Raw genomic sequence first — 25,388 nt, 5'->3', positions numbered from 1 at the left:
TTGGCTCTGAGCCTGACTTTTGGCCTTCGGTGTCCTCCGGAGGCATTGCCAGAGAGGAAGGTCCTGGAGAGGGAGGCCTTGCCAATTCCTCTCCCTCATTCTCAGAGTCTGCATCTGTCGATAGCCCAGGCTCAGGCAAAAGAGCCACAACAGCGAGAGCGGCAGTGGCCCCTTCCAAGCACAGTGCATGGAGGCGGTGGGCAAGACAGCCCCGGAGTGCCTGTTGAGCAGGTGACCGGGCAAGCAGGGGTGAGGCCACCAGGGATGATTACTACCAATTCAGCGAACCAATGCCAATCATCACTACCGGTTTGCCTGAACTGGTCCGAACCAGTAGGATTTCACCCCTGCCATAGCGATCCAAAAGGTATAAAACCGACCCACTCTCAACTCCATTTTGTCAGGTGTCCCAGAATCACATGCTGTTGGTGATTCTGCTCATCAATAAACCAACTTTCTTTCCAATCAGACCTAATTTTATTCCCAGCTTGGAACTGGACCTGGATTTTTCTTCCAACAGGAATGTAATGTCTGCAAGAAAACAACCAAGCTCAGATAGCACCAAAGACCTCATAGGCATCTTCCTCTTCCTCCTCTCCTCCTCCACTCCACAACCCCACTTCCTTCTAGCACTGATGTTACCTAGTTGGGTCATGAAACATCTTCCAGAAAACAACCAAGCTCAGAGAGCACCAAGAACCCCACAGCCAGAGGTGGGATTCACTTACCTTCCCTACCGGTTTGCAAATGCATGGCCAGTAGTCGCGCATAACGTCTGGGCGGGTAGGCAGAGCCTCCCACAGTCACCGCTACTGGTTCACGTGATCCAGACAGAACGGGCTGAATTCCACCACTGCCCACAGTACTCCTCCTCCTCTTCCACCATTCCACAAACCCCCACTCTTTTCTAGCACTAATGATGTACCTAGTTGGGCCTTGAAAGTTGGGCTTCCTCCCCCTCTTCCACCATTCCACAAACCCCACTCCCTTTTAGCCCCGGTGAAGTTACCTACTTGGGTCATGAACTGTCAGCAAGAAAACAACCAAGCTCAGAGAGCACCAAGGATCCCACAGTCCTCCACTACCACCTCCTTCTCCACTCCCCTCCTCCCCTCCTCCTCCTCCCCCTCCTCCTCTCCACAAACCCCACTCCCTTCTAGCACTGATGTTACCTAATTGGGTCATGAAACATCTGCCAGAAAACAACCAAGCTCAGAGAGCACCAAGGACCCTACAGTCTACCACAACCACCACTACCTCCTCCTCCTCCTCCTCCTCCTCCTCCTCCTCCTCCTCCCCTCCCCCTCCCCCTCCCCCATCCTCTCAACAAACCCCACTCCCTTCTAGCACTGATGTTACCTAGTTGGGTCATGAAACATCTGCCAGAAAACAACCAAGCTCAGAGAGCACCAAGGATCCCACGGTCCTCCGCTACCACTACCACCACCTCCTCCTCCTCCTCCTCTCCACAAACCCCACTCCCTTCTAGCACTGATGTTACCTAGTTGGGTCATGAAACATCTGCCAGAAAACAACCAAGCTCAGAGAGCACCAAGGACCCTACAGTCTACCACAACCACCTCCTCCTCCCCTCCCCCTCCTCCTCTCCACAAACCCCACTCCCTTCTAGCACTGATGTTACCTAGTTGGGTCATGAAACATCTGCCAGAAAACAACCAAGCTCAGAGAGCACCAAGGACCCTACAGTCTACCACAACCACCACCTCCTCCCCTCCCCCTCCTCCTCTCCACAAACCCCACTCCCTTCTAGCACTGATGTTACCTAGTTGGGTCATGAAACATCTGCCAGAAAACAACCAAGTTCAGAGAGCACCAAGGACCCTACAGTCTACCACTACCACCACCACCTCCTCCTCCTCCTCCTCCTCCCCTCCCCCTCCTCCTCTCCACAAACCCCACTCCCTTCTAGCACTGATGTTACCTAGTTGGGTCATGAAACATCTGCCAGAAAACAACCAAGCTCAGAGAGCACCAAGGATCCTACAGTCTACCACAACCACTTCCTCCTCCTCCTCCTCCTCCTCCTCCTCCTCCTCCTCCTCCTCCTCCTCCTCCTCCTCCCCCTCCCCCTCCCCCATCCTCTCAACAAACCCCACTCCCTTCTAGCACTGATGTTACCTAGTTGGGTCATGAAACATCTGCCAGAAAACAACCAAGCTCAGAGAGCACCAAGGACCCTACAGTCTACCACAACCACTTCCTCCTCCTCCTCCTCCTCCTCCTCCTCCTCCTCCTCCTCCTCCTCCCCCTCCCCCTCCCCCATCCTCTCAACAAACCCCACTCCCTTCTAGCACTGATGTTACCTAATTGGGTCATGAAACATCTGCAAGAAAACAACCAAGCTCAGAGAGCACCAAGGACCTCCACAGGAAACGCAATTCACTACACATAATTATATACCCGCTTGTGATTAGAGGAAGGTACATCCCGCTGGTCATTTTTTCAAAATTAATCCTGAGATTATGTTGTGGAACATAAACTCAGGATTAACTCAGTCGCACTCTTCAGTTCCACTCCTGATCATCACTTAACCAGTTCTGGTTCCCCTTGGCTTTAAGCAGAAGAAAACATTGCGTGGATTACCTTTTATTTTTCTTTATCGGGCCGCTTCTGAAAGAACAAAAAGTAAAGCTGCGGGGGCGAAAAAGGAATAGATTGCTTGGCCTTTTCAGGATCAGTGCAGAGGAGGTGAAAAGACTCCAAAGAGCTAAGGCTGAAAGTGTTTGTTTGCCAGGCAATTTAAACCCCACGTTGGATGTGTGATCCGCTCAGGCTGGCAAACGAAACAAGATTGAACAAATCATTAAAAGCTCAGTGGGTTGAGATGGCAGTTGTAAGCTCACCTGCTGGAAGATATTTTGGGCAGGACAGAAATACCAGCTCAGAAATTTTTTTAAAAAAAAGAAGAAAAAAGAGAGAGGCATTTTGCTGAAGACTCTCTGGGTTCGTGAAAGAAATCATTGATTTCTTTCAAGCTCGGTTTTGCCTGGGAAAAAAATGACTTACAACCAGGAGTGGGATTCAGCCGGTTCAGACCTATTCGGGTGAACCGGATGTTAATTTTAATCTGGTTCGCCAAACCAGTTGTTGCAAGGACTGGCTGACCCCGTCCACCCCGCCCCTCCCCTCCCAGGAGTCTCCACACAGCCCGTTTTGGATGCCAGGTATGCGCAGGGGCCGCGCAGAGGCTCTGAGAGGGTGAAAAACGGGCCTACTGGAAGTTCTGGAAGTCCAGAAACAGGCCCATTTCTGGCCTCTGGAGGGCCTCCAGAGCCCAGGGGAGACCATTTTTGTCCTCCCAGAGGCTCAAGGAAAGCCACTGGAGCCCGGGTAGGGCAAAAAATGGGCCTACTGGAAGTATCAGAAGTCCGAAAACGGGCCTGTTTCCAGCCTCTGGAGCCCAGGGGAGGCCGTTTTTGCCCTCCCGGAGGCTCGAAGCAAGCCTCCAGAGTCTGGGGAGGACAAAAACTCCCCCCAACCCCTGTAGTGCAGGAGGCTGAGTAGGCCACGCCCACCATGGCCACACCCACCCAGCAACCGGGCAGAGAACCAGTTGCTAAAATTTCTGAATCCCACCCGTGCTTACAACATTGGAAGCTCGCTGGCCTGGTTTGCATTTCAACCCGATTCTGCCGCTTTGAAACAATATACAAAAGAGCCCTCAGTCGTTCTCAGAAACAACATCCAATTTCCCGAAGACTGCAGTGAAATGGACTTCACAAAATAACAGAGCTGGAAGGGATCTTGGAGGTCTTCTAGTCCAACCCCCTGCTGAAGCAGGAAACCATATATACTATTCCAGACAAGTGGCTGTCCAGTCTTTTAAAACTTATTGAAAAAGTAACGTGTGTTATGCAAAAGGCAGCTCCGACGGGCATGGATTCATTAAAAAGGACATGTGATGGTTTGGTAAATCAGAGGAAATGGTCTAGAATAGAATAACAGAGTTGGAAGGGACCTTGGAGGTCTTCTAGTCCAACCCCCTGCTTAGGCAGGAAACCCTACACCACTTCAGACAAATGGTTATCCAACATCTTCTTAAAACCTTCCAGTGTTGGAGCATTCACAACTTCTGGAGGCAAGTGGTTCCACGGATTAATTGCTCTAACTGTCAGGAAATTTCTCCTTAGTTCTAGGTTGCTTCTCTCCTTGATTAGTTTCCACCCATTGCTTCTTGTCCTGTCCTCAGGTGCTTTGGAGAATAGCTTGACTTCTGCAAAAGTTGTGGTGATATTGCAAACCGTTTCGATTTGGTAAATTTCTGAATTGAGGGAGGATTTGATATAGTTTTCCAATGGAATTTGTTCATTGCCTTGAGATTTATTATATGTCTAGTCCACGGCTCTCCAAACTTGGCAACTTGAAGACTTGTGGACTTCAATGCCCAGAATTCCTCAGCATGGCTAGCTGAGGAATTCTGGGAGTTGAAGTCCACAAGTCTTAACATTGCCAAGTTTGGAAAGGTCCGGTCTAGTCTACAGAACAGAAGGACTAGGCATGATAGAAGTCTTCCAATATCTAAGGGGCTGCCACAAAGAGGGAGACCACAGCTGCGATGTAAGGATATCTGCAAGAGGGATCTAAAGGCCCTGGGAATGGACATTAACAACTGGGAAACCTTGACCTCCGATCGTTCAGCTTGGAGGCTAAAGACGTAGCATGGCCTTCTCCAATTCGAAGAGACACTTGAGGCAAAGAGGCAGTCCCGGAACCAGCAAAATCTGGAAGCTGGGCAGGGGACCGAATGTACCTGCCCTCAGTGTGGAAGGGATTGCCACTCTCGAATTGGCCTTTTTAGTCATATTAGATGCTGTTTTAGGACCTCTTTCCAGAGCACGATACCATAGTCTCTTGAGACTGAAGGATGCCAATGGCCACAAAGATGAAGGCAGAGGTGGGTTTCAGCAGGTTCTGACCAGTTCTGGAGAACCGGTAGTGGAAATTTTGAGTCGTTCGAAGAACCGGTAGTAAAAATTCTGATTGGCCCCACCCCCATTATTCTCGGCCTCCCAAGTCCCAGCTGAAATGGGGATTTTGCAGTAACCTTCCCCTGGAGTGGGGTGGGAATGGAGATTTTACAGTATCCTTCCCCTGCCATGCTCACCAAGTCACACCCACCAAGCCATGCCACGCCCACCAAGCCACACCCACAGAACCGGTAGTAAAGTAATTTTTTTTTTTAATTTGATTTATATGCCGCCCTTCTCTGGAGACTCAGGGCGGCTTACAATGCATTAAGCAATAGCCTTCATACTTTTGTATATTTATACAAAGTCAGTTTATTGCCCCCACAAACTGGGTCCTCATTTAACCTACCTTAGAAAGGATGGAAGGCTGAGTCAACCTTGAGCCTGGTAAGATTCGAACCTGCAGAAATTGCAGGCAGCTGTGTTAATAACAGGGTGCATTAAACCACTGTACTACCAAGGCTCTTTGAAACCCACCACTGGATGAAGGGGGTCAACCTATTCTCCAAGCACCTGAAGGCAGGACCAGAAACAATGGTTTCTGGTGCTCCATCACTTAAGAGGTTTTAAGAAGAGATTGGACAGCCATTTGTTCGAAATGGTATAGGGCCGTGATGGCAAACCTATGGCATGTGTGCCCAAAGTCGCATGTGGAGCCATGTCACCTGACATGCACGGCGTCGCCTGTTCCTCTTCCGGGTTTCTGGTGCGCATGTGCACTTGATGATCAGATGGCCTTTGTGTGTGCAGCAGTGAAACTGGAAGAGGTACTCTTCCGTTTTCCAGCGGGAGCATGTGCGCTAGCCAGCTGATAGTCACGCGCGCATGCACACCAGTAACCGGAAGACTAGCTGGCTTGTGCACATCTGGATGCTGGGAACCGGAAGCTGATCATAGCGTGCATGTGCGCCAGTAACCAAAAAACTAGCTGGCCTATGGGCATGCACGTGCTGGAAACCGGAAGTTCATTTCCCAGTGTGCGCATCAGGGGTGGGTTCTACTTACCTTTACTACAGTTCGCAATGGGACCGCGCGCGCTCTTCTGCGCAAGCGCAGAAGCTTCGGGGTTGGTGGGTGGAGCCTCCCGCTGGTTTTACTACCGGTTCTATAGAACCGGTGCGAACCGGGGGCAACCAACCACTGGTGTGCATGCCCCCTGGGCAGCTCCTCTTCCCGGTTGCGGCTCAGACAAGCGCACAGACATGCGCTAAGCATGTGCATGCACGCGCACTCCCTTTTCGGTACTTGTTGCCGAAAAGGTTCGCCATCCCTGGTATAGGGCCTCCTACTTTAGCAGGGGTTGGAGTAGAAGACAGGGGTGAAATGTAAAATTTGTTACTACCGGTTCTGTGGGCGTGGCTTGGTGAGGGTGTGTGATGTGACTGGGTGGGCGTGGCCAACTTTTCTTTTTTTTTTACTTTTCAAAGCATTTTTTCTACAACCTCTTTGGCCGAAGAAAATACTTCGAAAAGCCTCTGACGATCCCAGTTGAGCCGCGCGATCATCAGAGCCTTTTTTTCTTTTTTTTACTTTTAAAAGCATTTTTTCTACAACCTCTTCGGCCGAAGAAAAAATGCTTTTAAAAGTTAAAAAAAAAAAGCCTCTGATGATCGTGCGACTCAGTTGGGCATGGTGGTGGTGGGAGCACAGGGATTTTTGCTACTGGTTCTCCGAGCCACTTGCCGCCATCGCTACCGGATCAGGCGATCCAGTCTGACTCGGGAGCATTTCACCCCTGCTAGAAGACCTCCAAGGGCCTGTAGGAGGTTAACATGCACCCCTTTCCTAGGAGAATGAAATATTTTGGGAAATATTAAAAAGGCAGAATATTATGTTTCCCTGTATGAGAAATGGAGAAGCATATTTTACAGACAAAGCAGCTCCCACCTTCCTGCCCCCCCCTTTGTTAATGGGTCAGAGGCAGAAACCTAATCCTTTGTCAAAGGACATTTGCAACACAAGAGCAACAGAAACTAACACAATGGGCCCCATCTAGCAACCAAAACTCACCACATGTGACCTGGGAAGCACATGTGACCATCAGCCAGCAAGGCTAGCTAAGACCCCCACCCCGTGGGAGTCTGACAACCAATCAGGATACTCTTTCGGGGGCCCAAGAAACGCAAAACCAGAGAGAGCATAAAAACCCGAGGATTTACTGTATCTGCCCTTTTTCTGTTCAGGAACTCAACCCATGTGATCCTGTCCACCATTAAACCATCTTTCCAAGCAGTCTCCATGTTTCCAGTGCATTTAAATTAGAATTAAATCAGTGCATTTTGTTCTTTTTCCCCACTTTAAATTAAAATTAAATCAGTGCATTTTGTTCTTTTTCTCCACTTGGAGCAGAACCCAGAAGGATATTTCTTCCTACAGGCCCTTCCAATTTTGTTATTCTGTTATTCTGTAATTTGCAGCCCTGTTCTAGGGGCACATGATCAAACTGATTTCAGGCTGTTTTGCAAACATTACACAGTGTGATATTGGCACACTTCGGCCCTTATAACTCAGGTGCTTTTGAAAGAGTCAAAATATCTCATTCATAAGGAACCGTTCAAACATGCTTAAATCTTAAGTCCTTTGTGAACAAGGATGACTATTTGAATACAGGAAAGATTCTGAAAATAATCATTACATTGCAATTGACTTAAAACCACAATCCTGGCTTTTACTGATATTTTCCAATCAAACATTTGACCATTTATTTTTAAAGGAGAATTTAAATATTCATGCATTTCATTATCAAAAACTCAATTTTGCCCCCATATGGCCCAAAGATTTCTCACAGCATTTACTCCTGGAAATAAAATGTATTTTTTTTACTGTATTTTTATCCAAAAAGTTCCACAACCGTAATGGAAATAAATATTAACTTTCCAATGAAGCCCATAACGGATAATATTCTATTACATTTTCCTTCCGCCTACTTATGGCTGATAAAATATATGCCCAATGACATTTCTGCCAGTGCAATAGATTGAAATTTGGCTCCTCATATGGTAATCTCAGTTTACTAATGAAAGCTTTTTGTAGACTACGATCCCCAATAAATGTTCTAAACAACCAATCGATCTGAAGAAAATATTTATTTAGCATTAACGTAGGGTTTGATTGTAAGAATATAAATCAAATAAGAGGCAACATTCATTTTTAATATCGTTAATTTTGGCCTACAGAGAGCATGGAATTTCAATCCATCTATTTATATCCTATTAAAACTTTTGAAACAGTTTCAGGATGCCTATTTCCACATATATTTTTAAAACTATAAAGTCCCAATTGTTTAATATACTCAGTAGAAATTGTAAACCCTACCTGTTTATATCAAGTAATGCCTTGGTAAGGCCACACTTGGAATACTGCATCCAGTTTTGGTCGCCATGATGTAAAAAAGATGTCGAGACTCTAGAAAGAGTGCAGAGAAGAGCAACCAAGATGATTAAGGGGCTGGAGGCTAAAACAAATGAAGAACGGTTGCAGGAACTGGGTATGTCTAGTTTAATGACAAGAAGGACTAGGGGAGACATGATAACAGTCTTCCAATATCTCAGGGGCTGCCACAAAGAAGAGGGAGTCAAGCTATTCTCCAAAACACCTGAGGGCAGGACAAGAAGCAATGGGTGGAAACTAATCAAGGAGAGAAGCAACTTAGAACTAAGGAGGAATTTCTTGACACTGAGAACAATTAATCAGTGGAACAACTTGCCTTCAGAAGCTGTGAATGCTCCAACATTGGAAGTTTTTAAGAAGATGTCAGATAACCATTTGTCTGATGTGGTGTAGGGTTTCCTCCCTAAGCAGGTGGTTGGACTAGAAGACCTCCAAGGTCCCTTCCAACTCTGTTATTCTATTCTATCTTCTGGTTCTCCCAAAGGTGCTTTCTCAAAATGGCAACTTGGACTTCGTTTTTTCTTGGAGATGTTAATAACCGAAGAAGCTTCTTGAGTGAGAAACGAAACATCTTCCAGGAAAAACAAAATCCAGTTGCCTTTTGAAAAAAACAGGTTTGTGAAAAACAGTCATAAGTCACATTTTTTTTCAGTACTGTTGTAACTTCAAACGGTTACTAAACCAACCGTTAGTAAGTTGAGGATGACCTATATGGATCTATGAGGTTGGGAGTGGCCTCATTCTATTCCCAGACAGAAAACTTGCAAACATTTAACAAATGAGTCTCATTTCATCTGTGTGTAGGCCCTACTAAGCCAAGAGTCGGGTAGGAATTTCAAAAAGAAATGATGCACTGGAAATCAGTAAATAGAATAGAATAGAATAGAATAGAATAGAATAGAATAGAATAGAATAGAATAGAATAGAATAGAATAGAATAGAATAGAATAGAATTTATTTACTTTATTTTTTCAAGCATGTATTAGATAACATATATAAATATAAACATGATTTGAATACATGAAATGGATACAAATAGAATAGAATAGAATAGAATAGAATAGAATAGAATAGAATAGAATAGAATAGAATAGAATAGAATAGAAAATATGGGATGGGATGGGATGGGATGGGATGGGATGGAATAGAATAGAATAGAATAGAATAGAATAGTATAGAATAGAATAGAATAGAAAATATGGGATGGGATGGGATGGGATGGGATGGGATGGGATGGGATGGGATAGAATAGAATAGAAAATATGGGATGGGATGGGATGGGATGGGATGGGATGGGATGGGATGGAATGGAATAGAATAGAATAGAATAGAATAGAATAGAATAGAATAGAATAGAATAGAATAGAATAGAATAGAATAGAAAATATGGGATGGGATGGGATGGGATGGGATGGGATGGGATGGGATGGGATAGAATAGAATAGAAAATATGGGATGGGATGGGATGGGATGGGATGGGATGGGATGGGATGGAATGGAATAGAATAGAATAGAATAGAATAGAATAGAATAGAATAGAATAGAATAGAATAGAAAATATGGGATGGGATGGGATGGGATGGGATGGGATGGGATGGGATGGGATGGGATAGAATAGAATAGAAAATATGGGATGGGATGGGATGGGATGGGATGGGATGGGATGGGATGGGATGGGATGGGATAGAATAGAATAGAATAGAATAGAATAGAATAGAATAGAATAGAATAGAATAGAATAGAATAGAATAGAATAGAATTTTTTATTGGCCAAGTGTGAATTTGTCTTTGGTGCATAAGCTCTCAGTGTACATAAAAAATACATTCATCAAGAAACATAAGATACAACCCTTAGTGATAGTCATAGAATACTAAATAAGCAATCAAAACAAAATAGGAAACTAAATAAAACAATATCAATTGTAAAGTTACAAGCAACAAGGTTAGAGTCATAAGTGGGAGGAGATAGGTAATAGAAAGAATGAGAAGAATAATAGTAATACTGTTTTAGTAAATAGTTTGACAGTGTTGTGGGAATTAGTTGTTTAGTAGGGTGATGGCATTCAGGAAAAAACTGTTCTTGTGTCTAGTTGTTCTGGAGTTCAGTGCCCTATAGCGTCGTTTTGAGGGTAGAAATTGAAACAATTCATGTCCAGGATGTGAGGGGTCTGTAGATACTTTAGTATATTGTAACATCTGAACTGCAAATAATCCGACTGTAAAAAAAAAAAAATCAAAAAAGGTTTTGCAACTCCTTTGAAACGGCAGCAGAGGCTAACTCCTCACCTAATCCATCTGTTGGGTTTCTGGTGTTGATAGTATCGGCCATTTGATTAGGGAGAAAAGTGGATTACTGTATACGAAGACCATCTCTCCTTCCCTCCTCCTTCAAGCGATACGAGAATTGGGTGAGCTGGGACAACTCATAAAGCCAGAATCCTTTCAGGGAAAAATTAAATCAGTGCATTTTGTACTGTTGTTATTATTATTATTTTTATCAGCTGCTCCCCACGACTATCTCAAAAAAAAAAAAGCGGGGAATCCAATTACAAAGGCGAGATAAGAAAAGGGAAGGCTTCTATTCATTTTCTTTTATTTTTGAAAAAAAAAATTAATGGGATGATAAAGACATTCAAGCACGTGCGATCCAGCTTCCTGTAACTCTGGTTTTAGAGAGGCTAAAAAAAAAAAAGAAATAGAAAGAGCCTTGGTAGTACAGTGGTCTAAGGCATCCTGTTATTAAGCTGGTTATTAAGACCAGCTGCCTGCAATTACTGCAGGTTCGAATCTTGCCAAGGCTCAAGGTTGACTCAGCCTTCCATCCTTTCTAAGGTAGGTAAATTGAGGACCCAGTTGTGGGGGCAATAAGCTGACTTTGTATAAATATACAAAAGGATGAAGGCTATTGCTGAGCACATTGTAAGCCGCCCTGAGTCTCCGGAGAAGGGCGGCATATAAATCAAATTAAAAAAAAAAAAAGAGGTGGTTTAGAAATCAAGGTATTTCTATTCTGGCGTCTGTCGGTGGATATGAAAGAATTTGCAGGCTCCGGGCCTGGAAGGGAATCTGAGCGAAAAAAACCAACTCCAAATTCTGATTTTTAGTATATTTTGAAAAGAGAGGATTCCTAATTGAGTTGAATGAACAAAGTTGGAAGAGACCTTGGAGGTTTTCCAGTCCAAACCCCGCACCAGAGGTGGTTTTCTGTAGGTTCTGACCAGTTCTGGAGAACCGGTAGTGGAAATTTTGAGTAGTTCGGAGAACCGGTAGTAAAAATTCTGACTGGCCCTGCACCGATCTATTCTCTGCCTCCCAAGTCCCAGCTGATCGGGAGGAAATGGGGATTTTGCAGTAACCTTCCCCTGGAGTGGGGAGGGAATGGAGATTTTGCAGTATCCTTCCCCTGGATTGGGAAAGGAATGGAGATTTTGCAGTATCCTTTCCCTGGAGTGGGGAGGGAATGGAGATTTTGCAGTATCCTTCCCCTGGAGTGGGGAGGGAATGGAGATTTTGCAGTATCCTTCCTCTGGATTGGGGAGGGAATGGAGATTTTACAGTATCCCTCCCCTGCCATGCCCACCAAGCCATGCCCACCAAGCCAGGCCACGCCCACCAAGCCAGGCCCACAGAACCGGTAGTAAAAAATTTTGAAACCTACCACTGCCCCCCGCCCAAGCAGGAGACCCTATATTCAGTGGTGGGATTCAAATAATTTAACAACTGCTTCTCTGCCCTAATGACCGGCTGGGTGGGCGTGGCCATGGTGGGCGTGAGGCAGGGAGGGGCCAGCCAGCAATTTAACAACCAATTCGCCCGGACCGGCTGAATCCCAACACTGCCTATATTACCCCAGACAAATGGCTGTCCAGTTTCTTCTTAAAAGCCTCCAGAGATGGAGCCTCCACAACTTTTGAAGGCAAGATGGTTCATTGTCCTAACTCAGTGTTTCCCGAACTTGGCTATTTTAAGATGCATGGACTTCAACTCCCAGAATTCCCTAGCCAGTATGCCTGGTTGAGGAATTCTGGGAGTTGAAGTCCATACATCTTCAAAGGGTCAAGTTTGGGAAACACTGTCCTAACTGTTAGGAAACTGATCCTTATTTCTAAGTTGGATCTCTCTTTAATGATCTTCCATCCGTTACTTCTTGTCCTGCCTTCAGGTGCTTTGGAGAATAGTTTGACCCCCTCTTCTCTGTGACAGTCCCTCAAGTACTGGAAGATTGCTATTATATCACCGTTGTATAATATCATCTAGCCTCATATCACCACATTTAGAATACTGCCTCCAATTTTGGTCACCACAATATTAAAAAAGGTTGAGACACTGGAAAGGGTGCCGAGAAGAGCCACAAAGATGATTAGGGGGCTGGAGGCTAAAACATATATGAAGAACGGTTGCAGGAATTTGGTATGTCTAGTCTAGAGAAAAGAAGGACTAGCAGTCTTCCAATATCTCAGGGGCTGCCCCAAAGAAGAGAGGGTCAACCTATTCTCCAAAGCACCTGAAGGCAGGACAAGAAGCAATGGGTGGAAACTAACCAAGGAGAGAAGCAACCTAGAACTAAGGAGAAAGTTTCTGACAGTTAGAACAATTAATTAGTGGAACAACTTGCCTCCAGAAGTTGTGAATGCTCCAACACTGGAAATTTTTAAAAAGAGATTGGACAGCCATTTGTCTGAAATGTAGCACTGATCCACTAGGACACACAGATCTCTCTCATAGTTACTACTGTTTTATTACCCAGCTAGGTAACATCATCAGTGCTAGAAGGGAGTAGAGTTTGCTCTCTATTTATGTACAAGTGGCTTGTTCTGTCACTGTTGGCTATCATATCACCCCTAGTGCTTCTCTTCATTAGGTTAGACATATCTAGTTCCCTCAATTGTTCATTGGTCCACTTGGATTTTGAATGAGAAATTTCAGACTTGGCCATGGATTTTGCCTTTTGATTATTAATTAATTAATAGAACTAAGGAGAGATTTCCTGACAGTGAGAACAATTCATCAGTGGAACAACTTGCCTCCAGAAGTTGTGAATGCTCCAACACTGGAAGTTTTTAAGAAGATGTTGGATAACCATTTGTCTGAAGTGATGTAGGGTTTCCTTCCTAAGCAGGGGGTTGGACTAGAAGACCTCCAAGGTCCCTTCCAACTCTCTTATTCTATTCTATTCTATTCTATTCTATTCTATTCTATTCTATTCTATTCTATTCTATTCTATTCTATTCTACTCTACTCTACTCTACTCTACTCTACTCTACTCTACTCTACTCTATTCTATTCTATTCTATTCTATTCTATTCTATTCTATTCTATTCTATTCTAATAGACTAAATAATAATTAATTAATTAATTAATTAATATGTATGGGTAGTCCTTGACTTACAACTGTAACTGGGCCAAAATTTCTGTTGCTAAGTGAGACATTTCTTACGTGAGTTTTGCCCCATTTGTGATCTTTCAAGCCACAGTTATTAAATGAATTAATGCAGTTGCTAAGTTAGTAACACGGTTATTAATGGAATCTGGCTTCTTCATTGACTTTGTCAAAAGGTTCGCAAAAGGCAAATCACGTGATCCCAGGACACTGCAACCGTCATAAATACGAGTCAGTTGCCAAGCATCTGAATTTTGATCACGTGACCACGGGGATGCCGCAATGAAAAGTATGAAAAACAGTCATAAGTCACTTCTTTCAGTGCTGATGTCAAACGGTCACTAAGCGAACTGTCGTATTTATTTATTTATTTATTTATTTATTTATTTATTTATTTATTTATTTATTTATTTTCTTAGATTTCTATGCCACCCTTCTCCCGTAGGACTCAGGGCGGCTCACAGAATAAAAACATATAACAATAAATAGAGCTAAAAACATCCAAATGTAAAAACCCCAACAACTAAAATCTCATAGCAGATCAGGGAATTTGCTGAAAAAGCCATGTCTTCAGTTCGGCGCGGAAAGCGCGGAGGTCGGGGGCCGTCCGAAGCCCGGTGGGTAATTCATTCCAGAGGGTCGGTGCGGCCACCGAGAACGCCCTCATCCTGGGGGCCACCAGCCAACATTGTCTGGCCGATGGTACCCGGAGGAGGGCAGTCCTATCTGACCGCACTGGGCGGTGAGAGGCCGGTAGGAGGTGGTCCTGCAAGTACCCTGGGCCCATGCCATGAAGGGCTTTATAGGTCAAGACCAGCACCTTGAAGCAGATCCGAGGGGCCACCGGTAACCAGTGCAGGTTGCGCAGGAGAGGTGTTACACGGGAGTAACGTATATCAAGGACCACCTTGTAGTGGATTTATTTGGGTTCTCTTCAGTCTTGTTTTGATGAGGAGGAGGAGAATGGTTTGCCAGGGGACCATCTCATAAATTGTGCGATGAAAATCTTATTATTATAGTTTGACATTCAATTATGGAAGACTATCAAACACAACACTAGCTCATCCCAGCTTTTTAAATGCAATGCAATGATAGGCCATTTTCTCATCCATCAAACTGTGTGAAGTAGTCAGCAACAGTTACATGTTAAAAAAAAAAAAGGGCACTGCAAAATTAACTCTAGGATAATTTTTGGAGCCTGTGGAGTTCCTAGTCGTGTTAACTAGCTCCTCGGATACTGCTAACTACTAAACTGTGTTGCATGTCAACTCTAATGCACACTGAATCAAATGCATGTCATTGCACAGGTTATCGAATGTTGAGGAATTCAAGGAATATATAGAAGGAACACTTTGTTTTGCTAAAAATATTCATGAATCAGTGATGATATACTTGGTTGAAATCTTTCCTTCCTTCCTTCCTTCCTTCCTTCCTTCCTTCCTTCCTTCCTTCCTTCCTTCCTTCCTCCTTTCCCTTCCTTCCTTCCTTCCTCCTTTCCCTTCCTTCCTTCCTTCCTCCTTTCCCTCCCTCCCTTCCTTCCTTCCTTCCTTCCTCCTTTCCCTTCCTTCCTTCCTTCCTCCTTTTCCTTCCTTCCTTCCTTCCTTCCTTCCTTCCTTCCTTCCTTCCTTCCTTCCTTCCTCCTTTCCCTTCCTTCCTTCCTCCTTTTCCTTCCTTCCTCCCTTCCTCCCTCCCTCCCTCCCTTCCTTCCTCCTTTTCCTTCCTTCCTTCCTTCCTTCCTTCCTTCCTTCCTTCCTTCCTTCCTCCCTCCCTCCCTCCCTCCCTCCCTCCCTCCCTCCCTTCCTTCCTTCCTTTTTTGCAAGATTGAAAACGAGACATTTGGCTAATAATGACACAAATTAATGCCCAGTGACTCAATAGATATCTTCATTTTTGCCCAACCCTCAACTGGACCTTCTGATCAACCCTTGGTACCCTTCATAGTACCCACTGCAATATCAGGCCTCAGCCATCAGGGGGCAGTATACCCTAATGAGAAAAAATTCCAGAATTGGATACCTCCTTGACTCAAATCAAGGACCACAGGATATGAATGCGTCCAAAATCCCAAGGTATTTAATGGCACAATCTGATGGCTTCCATTGTGTGCTGACTAGTCATTACATTTGGTTGATATCTACAGCATGATACATACATACATACATACATACATACATACATACATACATACATACATACATATTTGATTTATATGCTGCCCTTCTCCGGAGACTCAGGGCGGCTTACAATGCGCTAAGCAATAGCCTTCATACTTTTTGTATATTTATACAAAGTCAGCTTATTGCCCCCACAACTGGGTCCTCAATTTACCTACCTTAGAAAGGATGGAAGGCTGAGTCAACCTTGAGCCTTGGCGAGATTCGAACCTGCAGTAATTGCAGGCAGCTGGTCTTAATAACCAGCTTAATAACAGGGTGCCTTAGACCACTGTACTACCAAGGCATGATATCTACAGAAGTGACATGATAGCAGTGTTCGAATATCTAAGGGACTATCACAGAGAAAAGAGGGAGTCAAGCTATTCTCCAAAAGCACCTGAAGGCAGGACAAGAAGAAGCAATGGATGGAAACTGATCAAGGAGAGAAACAATTTAGAACGAAGGAGACATTTCCTGACAGTTAGAATAATTAATCCGTGGAACAACTTGCCTCTAGAAGTTCTGGGTGCTCCATCACTTTAGGTTTTTAAGATGCGATTGGACCATCATCTGTCTGAAATGGATTAGGGTTTCCTGTCTGAGCAGGGGGTTGGACTAGAAGACCTCTATGTTCCATTTCAACTCTGTTCTGATAATCTGCACATTCCTTGAGTCCTATGCTTTGTGCCTTGCCAGTTGCTTGACAATTCCACTCTTTGTATAGTCTACAGAAAACATGATTGAATGAAACTCTGGTAGGCCAGCCTGCCCATTGGTAGATTGGACTGACTTTGATCTAATGGGTTGCAAACTTTATATATTTCTTATGCCAATTGATGTCTCCATCACAGAGGTCCAAAAATGATCATATCCAAATGGCAGGGGAAATAACTTATTCACTAGAAGACTTCAAGGCTAAGAACAACAACAACAACAACAACAACAAACCCTACCCTACATACGATTTTTCCTGTTTATATTAGTTGAGATGGTTAATGACTCAATTTCTCACTAAACATCTCCAGGTTGATACGCTACATACTGTAATGGCGCATATAAGCAACAAATAAACATTAAAAAAAATTAGAAGCTTTTTTTTTTTTTTTAAAAAAGAGGATCTGAAATAAAAATAACAATTTAGGGAAAACCCGTTGAAAGCTTGGAGGGTAAATAACTCTTAATCTGTTGTCTAGCTTATCTACACTGTCTCCTGGGTTTGTCTGATGAATTCCAGAGATAAGTTGCTTCAGAGATGGCCTCCTTCCAAATGTTCCACTGAATAGACAGCCGTTCTTTCTGGATGCAGGAGGCTTTAGTTCTATCAATCTTCACCCTAGAAATAACTCCTCCTCCTCCTCCTCTTCCTCCTCCTCCTCCTCCTCCTCCTCCTCCTCCTCCTCCTCATCCTCCTCCTCCCTCCTCCTCCTCCTCCTCCTCCTCCTCTTCTTCCTTTTCCTCTCCTCCTCCTCCTCCTCCTCCTCCTCCTCCTCCTCCTCCTCCTCCTCCTTCCACATTTATTTATTTATTTATTTATTTATTTATTTATTTATTTATTTATTTATTTATTTATTTATTTATTTATTTATTTATTATATTTCTATACCGCCTTTCTCCCGTAGGACTCAAGGCAGTGTACAGTCAAGAAAAATATAGACACACAAACATCATAAAATTGCTAATTAAAATTATTACTTAGTTTGGTCAATTAAATAAAACCCAGAATTAGATCACATTTAAAAAATCATTCACATGATCATATGTTTAGCCCCGCCTGTTGGAACATCAGGGCCTTGAGCGCACGGCGGAAAGCACGGAGATCAGGGATATTCCGTATCTCCGGGGGCAGTTCATTCCAAAGGGTTGGAGCCCCTACAGAGAAGGCCCTCCCCCTGGGAGTCGCCAGTCGACATAATTTGACTGACGGTACCCTGAGTAGTCCCTCCCTGTGAGAACGAACTGGTCGGTGGGAGGCTATTGGTGGCAAAAGACATGATATAAAACAGACTAGCAAAATTGCAAGAGGCCTTGGAGGTCTTCTTGTTTAAACCCTTGCTTATACCACCAATACTAACATAGCAAAGCACTAGTATATAAAAAGAGAGTAAACTCCAGTCCCTTACAGCACTGATGATGTTACCTAGTTGGGTTATGGAACATCTGCAAGAACATCCACCAAGCTCAGAGAGTACCAAGGACCCGCCAGTTCAACCTTGAGCTACAAATATTGTCTTCTATTGGTTTTATTTTAGGTGCCCTCATTATTAATATTATTATTTTGAATGACCTCCTCCTCCTCCTCCTCCTCCTCCTCCTCCTCCTCCTCCTCCTCCTCCTCCTCCTCCTCCTCCTCCTCCTCCTCCTCCTCCTCCTCCTCCTCCTCTTCTTCTTCTTCTTCTTCTTCTTCTTCTTCTTCTTCTTCTTCTTCTTCTTCTTCTTCTTCTTCTTCTTCTTCTTCTTCTTCCACATGATATAGAACATAGACCAGTGATGGCTAACCTTTTTGCCGTCACGTGCCAAAAGCGCGGGAAGGTCGCCCACATGCGTTCCCACCCATAATTCAATGCGCATGCGCGCAGGCCTCCCCCACTTTTAACACGTGATGGCACGGTGGGCCCGGTAAACCCGTTTTTCACCCTCCCCAGACTCCAGTGGCTTTCTAGGAGCCTGGGGAGGGCAAAAACAGCCTTCCCCACCCCAACACACCCCGGAGGAGAGAAACAGCCCATTTCCCAACGTCCGGTGGAACCGGAAGGCCCAAAAATCAGCTGGCTGGCGCACACATACGCGCTGGAGCTGAGCTACGGCAATGCTCGCGTGCCCACTGATATGGTTCCGTGTGCCACCTGTGGCACCTGTGCCACAGGTTCGCCATCACGGACATAGACTATGTCTCTGCTTGAAAGCCTCCAGTGATGGAGCACTCACAACTTCTGCAGTTAAGCCATTCCACTGATTAAGTCTTCTCACTGTCTGAATATTTCTCCTGAGTTGTAGGTTGGATCGCTCTTTAACAAGCTTCCACCCTTTACTTCTTGTCCTGCCTTCAATTCAGGTGCTTTGAAGAATAGGTTGACTAGTTCTTGAGCTAGTACTGAGATTTTTTTAAAAAAAAGAAGCTTGCAATGATTTTTTTTTTAAAAAAAGATAATTCTAAGTGGAGATGCCAAAAAATTGAACTTGGGTCATCATATTTGCAGAAATGTTCCTTTATCGTCTAGAATATGTTTTGCTTTTCCTATAGCTGAAGGAGTGGGTGTGCGTTTAGGGCACGGAATTTGATACCGTAGATATCAAGTTGAATCTTGTATGAGAATGTCATTAATAATTATCTCATTTGGTGCTTTATTTAAAAACCTTGGGCCAGATCCAGCATTTGTGTAGCAAGGAGCCAGATGGAAAGGTTTCCTCTGTGAGGTATCTTTGAGAATTGCTGGGATTGTAAACATCTAGTGATCTCAGGAGGGGATTGTAACACCCAATAATCTCAAAATGCTGGCTGGTTATTCTGGGAATTGTATAAGCCCGCTCAGGGGTGAAATGTAAAATGTGTTACTACGGGTTCTGTGGGCGTGGCTTGGTGGTGGTGGGGGGTAATGTGACTGGGTGGGCGTGGCCAACTTTTTTTTTTAACTTTTCAAAGCATTTTTTCTAATGCTTTGAAAAGCCTCTGGCGATCAGGCAACTCAGCTAGGATCGTCAGAGACTTTTCAAAGCATTTTTTTTAACCACCTCTTCGGCCAAGAGGTTGCAGAAAAAAATGCTTTGAAAAGCCTCTGAGGATCCCAGCTGAGCCACGCGATCATCAGAGGCATTTTTTTTTAACTTTTAAAAGCATTTTTTCGTCAGAAGAGGTTGTAGAAAAAATGCTTTTAAAAGTAAAAAAAAAAAAAGCCTCTGATGATCATGCAACTCTGCTGAGCATGGTGGTGGGGGGGCACAGGAATTTTTGCTACCAGTTCTCGGAACCACCCGCCGCCATCGTTACTGGATCTGGTGATCCGGTCTGAACTCGGAGCATTTCACCCCTGAGCCCACTCCCCCAAGGAAATTGTTATGATGAGGAAGGCAGACATGGACTCTAGAAATAAAATGATACAAAGATTTATCTTGATTTTTTTTAAACATAAAAAATGTCCAGATCCTAGAAAAAGTGCAAAGAACACCAACAAAGATGACAAGGTCGACAGTTCAGCGGTTCGAATCCCTAGTGCTGCGTAACAGGGTGAGCTCCCGTTACTTGTCCCAGCTTCTGCCAACCTAGCAGTTCGAAAGCATGTAAAAAATGCAAGTAGAAAAATAGGGACCACCTTTGGTGGGGAGGTACTGTGCGCCTTTGGCATTTAGTCATGCTGGTCACATGACCACAGAGACATCTTCGGATAGCGCTAGCTCTTCGGCTTTGGAACGGAGATGAGCACCGCCCCCTAGAGCCGGGAACGACTAGCACATATGTGTGAGGGGAACCTTTACCTTTACCTAGAATAGAATAACAGAGTTGGAAGGGACCTTGGAGGTCTTCTAGTCCAACCCCCTGCTTAGGCAGGAAACCCTACACCACTTCAGACAAATGGTTATCTAATCTCTTCTTAAAAGCTTCCAGTGTTGGAGCATTCACAAGTTCTGGAGGCAAGTTGTTCCGCTGCTTAATTGTTCTAACTGTCTTTCTCCTTAGTTCTAAGTTGCTTAGGACACTGGAGGCTAAACCGTACAACGAACGATTGAGGGAACTAGGTATGTCTAGACTAATAAAGAGAAGGACTAGGCAGGGGTGTTAAACTCAAGGCTTGTGGCTCGGATCTGGCCTGCGAGGTGCTTAGATCTGGCCTGTGGGGCCGGCCTGGAAATATCAAAGGACTGTCCCACAGTGCCTCTGCTGGCCAAAATGGGGTGCGAGGGAGTCACGCACGGTCACGCACGGCCCATTTTCACCCAGCAGAGTACTGCAGGAAGTGTCCATCCAGTGGCGGGATTCAAATAATTTAACAACAGGTTCTCTGCCCTAATGATTTGTTCCAACAACCAGTTCACCAAACTGCTCAGAAAGTTAACAACCGGTTCTCCCGAAGGGGTGCGAACCGGCTGAATCCCACCACTGTGTCCATCCCATCTCTCACACCTCCCCACCCGCCCCCTGCTGGCCCATAGAGGAGAACTACAATGGTGATCCGGCCCTCGAAGAAATCCAGTTTGACACCCCTGGATTAGGATGATATGAGAGCAGTCTTCCAGGACTTGAGGGGGCTCTCACAGAGAGGAAGAGGTCATCCTATTTTCCAAAGCACCTGAGGGCAGGACAAGATCATCAAAGAGAGAAGCAACCTAGAACTAAGGAGAAATTTTCTGACAGAACAATTAACCAGTGGAACAGCTTGCTTCAGACATTATAGGTGCTCCATTGCTTTAGGTTTTTAAGACAAGATCGATCCATCAGGATAGAGCTGGAAGGGACCTTTTATTTATTTATTGTTTATTTATTTATTGGTTCGATTTATATGCCGCCCTTCTCCGGAGACTCAGGGTGGCTTACAATGCGTTAAGCAATAGCCGTCAGACTTTTGTATATACCTGCTTAGTAGGGCTTTCGCCCCCCACAAGCGGTGTTCTTTTTTTATACAAAGTCAACTTATTGCCCCCACAATCCGGGTCCTCATTTTACCTACCTCGGAAGGATGGAAGGCTGAGTCAACCTTGAGCCTAATGAGATTTGAACTCGCAGTAATTGCAGGCAGCTGGTGTTACTTAACAGCGCTTTAGTCCACTGCTCCACCAAGGCTCCTCAGGTTTAGCTCAACCTCCTGCCCAAGCAGGAGACCCCACACCCGTGGTGGCAAAACTATGGCATGCGTGTCACATGTGTCACGTGGAGCCATATCTGTGGGCACACGAGCATTGCCCTAGCTCAGCTCCAGCGCTCATGCGCGCGCAGGCCCGCTGATTTTTGGCTGGCCCCGCCCATGACTCCTTTCCCAGGAGTCTCCATGTGGCCTGTTTTGGATGCCAGGTAAGTACAGGGCTCGCACGGAGGGTCTGGATGGGCATTTTTGGCCTCCAGAGGGCCTCTGAGGGTGGGTGGGAAGGAGGCTGTTTTTGCCCTCCCCAGCCTCCAGGAAAGCTTCTGGAACCTGGGGAGGGTGAAAAACGGGTCTACCGGGCCCACCAAAAGTTGGGAAACGGGCTGTTTCCAGCCTCTGGAGGGCCTCCAGGGGGGTGGGGGTGGCTGTTTTCGCCCTCTCGAGGCTTCAGGTAGGCCTGCTAGGCCCAAAACCGGGTACGGGGGAGCGCGGTGGGGGGTCGCGCACCCATGCGCGGGGGGTTGGGGCATGGGGGGGCATTGAATTACGGGTGTGGGCACGCACATGCGCAGCCCCCCCTCTGCAATTCCCCCCCCGCTTTTGGCACACAACGGCAAAAAGTTTTGCCATCACTGCCCTGCACCATTTCACACAAATGGTTGTGCAATCTCTTCTTAAACACCTCCAGTGATGGAACGCCTCAACTTCTGGAGGCAAAGCTGTTCCACTGATTAATTATCTTCATTGTTAGGAAGTTTCTCCTTAATTCCAGGTTGCTTCTCTCCTTGGTTAGTTGCCACCCATTATTTCTTGTCTTGCCTTCTGGTTCTTTTGAGGCAAAGGAACGGAGTTTTAAGGACACGTGAAGAAAACAAAGAAAAATTCTAGTTATTCCTGGATACTGAAGGACCAAGAGTGGTGAAATTTTGTTTTCCTTTTTTTATAGCTTCCACAGAGCTAGGTCAGCGAAGGGCAGAGTGTCAAATGTTTGTTGCCGTAAAGCCAGTTCGGTTAAGGAGCAGCTTCAACCTCATCCTTTCCAGCAAAGCAGGAGATGGAAATTTACACGCTCACAGAGTCTTCCTTTTGCTACCCCACCCTGCCCTCCCGCTCCAAATTCTCCAGCCTGGTTGGAGAAGGCCTCCGTTTTCTCCAAACTTTGGAAAGAATGTGCCGTTTCTTTTGCTCCTTTGGAAAAAAAAAAAAAACCAAAAACATTTGGAATGAATTACGGCTGCTTCTGGAATCTCAATAAAGGAAAAGCGACTCTCTGAGGAGAAATAGCAATACCGAGAAAGGGATTCTCAAAAGGCCAATGGATCGTCCTTTAAAACAATTTTAAAGAAATAGAGATAGAAACGGTCTGACGAAAGGCGTTCTGCATGTCGGAAACGGCTATCAAGAGCACAGTTGCTGGAAACGCAGGGAAATATCAATTCGCTTCCAGGAAAAAGCCACATAATTATCTCTTTTGGTGGGCTGAAAATCAAAAATTCTGGGAGCCAAAGGAAAGGAAATTCAGCCTGGAAAGTGCACAGAGAGATGAATTGGAGGCATTTGGGTTTCGAGGTGAACTCTGATTGACTAGTTATTTAAATTGAGATAGCTGCTAGGGAAGAATGCATAAATTATAGGTTACAGGTACTCCTCGGCTTATGACTACCATTGATCCCAACATCCCTGAGTGAGAGAGATGTTAAGTGGATTTTGCCCAATTTTACGGACCTTTCTTGCCACCGTTGTTAAGCGAATCGCTTCAGTGGTTAAGTTAACAACATGGTTGTTTAGTGAATCTGGCTTCCCCATTGACTATGCTTGTCAGAAGGTCGTAAAAGGGGATCACCCTGGGACACCAGAATAGGACAACTCGCCATGGCCAACTCGCCGTGGGAAAACTTGCTGCGGGACAATTTAGAAATTCTATTTAATTATTTAAAATAAAATAAAAAATTGTTTCCATTTTTTCCATTCACATTTCATTCATTCCCTCCATTTGCATCCTTTCCTTAATGATTCTATTCCACTATTTCTTTGATATTAGTGTAACTCTTGTCCCGCAACAAGGTGTCCCGCAGCAAGTTGGCTGTGGTGAGTTGGCCATGGTGAGTTGGCCATGACAAGTTGGCCATTGCAAGTTGGCCGTGGCAAGTTGGCTGTGGTGAATTGTCCATGGTGAGTTGGCCATGGTGAGTTGGCCATGACGAGTTGGCCAAGGTGAGTTGGCCATGGCAAGTTGGCTGTGCTGAATTGACTGTGGCGAGTTGGCCATGATGAGTTGGCCATGATGAGTTGGCCATGATGAGTTGGCCATGATAAGTTGGCCATGATGAGTTGGCCATGATGAGTTGGCCATGGTGAGTTGGCCATGATGAGTTGCCCATGACAAGTTGGCTGTGGTGAATTGTCCATGGTGAGTTGGCCCTGGTGAGTTGGCCATGATGAGTTGCCCCTGGCAAGTTGCCCATGACAAGTTGGCCATGGTAAGTTGGCTGTGCTGAATTGGCTGTGGCGAGTTGGCCATGATGAGTTGGCCATGACAAGTTGGCCATGATAAGTTGGCCATGATGAGTTGCCCATGGCATGTTGCCCATGACAAGTTGGCCATGGTGAGTTGGCCATGGCAAGTTGGCTGTGCTGAATTGGCTGTGGTGAGTTGGCCATGGTGAGTTGGCCATGATGAGTTGGCCATGAGAAGTTGGCCATGGTGAGTTGGCCATGATAAGTTGGCCATGACAAGTTGGCCATGGCGAGTTGGCCATGGCAAGTTGACTTTAGAGAATTGTCATTGACCCCTAGGATACTGCAACCACCATGAATATGAGTCAGTTGCCAAGCATTTGAATTTTGATGATGTGAACATGGAGATGCTACAAAGTGTGAAAAACATGTGACCTTTTTCAGTGCTGTTGTAACCAGTCACTAAATGTACTGTTGTAAGTGGAGGACTACCTGTAATTCTTGATTTATGACCATTCATTTAACAATCATTCAGTTACGATGACTCTGAAAAAAGTGACTTATGACCATTTTTACACTTATAATCATTGTAGCATCCCTGCAGTCACCTGATCAAAATTTGGTGGTTGACCACAACATATATTTATGATGGTTACAGTGTCCCAAGGTTACGCGATCTCCATCTGTGACCATCTGGGAGGAATTCCGACAAGCAAAATTAGTGAGAGAAGCTCACACACTTAATGATTGTGTGAGTTGCTTAATCAGAAGCCACAGGGGGAAGGGAGGGGGAGGGGGGGTTAGGGAGGAGGAGGGGAAAAAAAGGGGGGGGGAATTGTATTTGAAAAACTTTTTCAATTAAAAAAAAAAAAAGAACTGGACAGAACCGGGAGCAACCCACCATTGGCACATGTGCCGGAAGTGGCATGCAGAGCCATCTCTCCGGGCACGCGAGCCGTCACCCGTTGTTCCTCCGGGTTCCGGTGTGCCAGCCAGCGGCTGCTCTTCTCGGTTTTGGCATGCACGAGCATAGTCAGTTGACGCCATCGCTGACTATCGGGGGCGAATCGCTGGCCCCCACGGAGAGGGCTCGCAACTTGGGCATCCTCCTGGATTCACAGCTGTCTTTAGAAGAGCACCTGACGGCCGTGACCGGGAGGATTTTCCATCAGGTTCGCCTGATTCGCCAGTTTCCTTTCTGGATCGGGACTCTTTAGACACGGTC

Source organism: Pantherophis guttatus, chromosome 2, assembly GCF_059756535.1.
Source record: "Pantherophis guttatus breed Tessera chromosome 2, ASM5975653v1, whole genome shotgun sequence".
NCBI lineage: Eukaryota > Metazoa > Chordata > Lepidosauria > Squamata > Colubridae > Pantherophis > Pantherophis guttatus.
The sequence above is the reverse complement of the archived record's forward strand: the minus strand, read 5'-3'. Positions refer to the sequence as shown.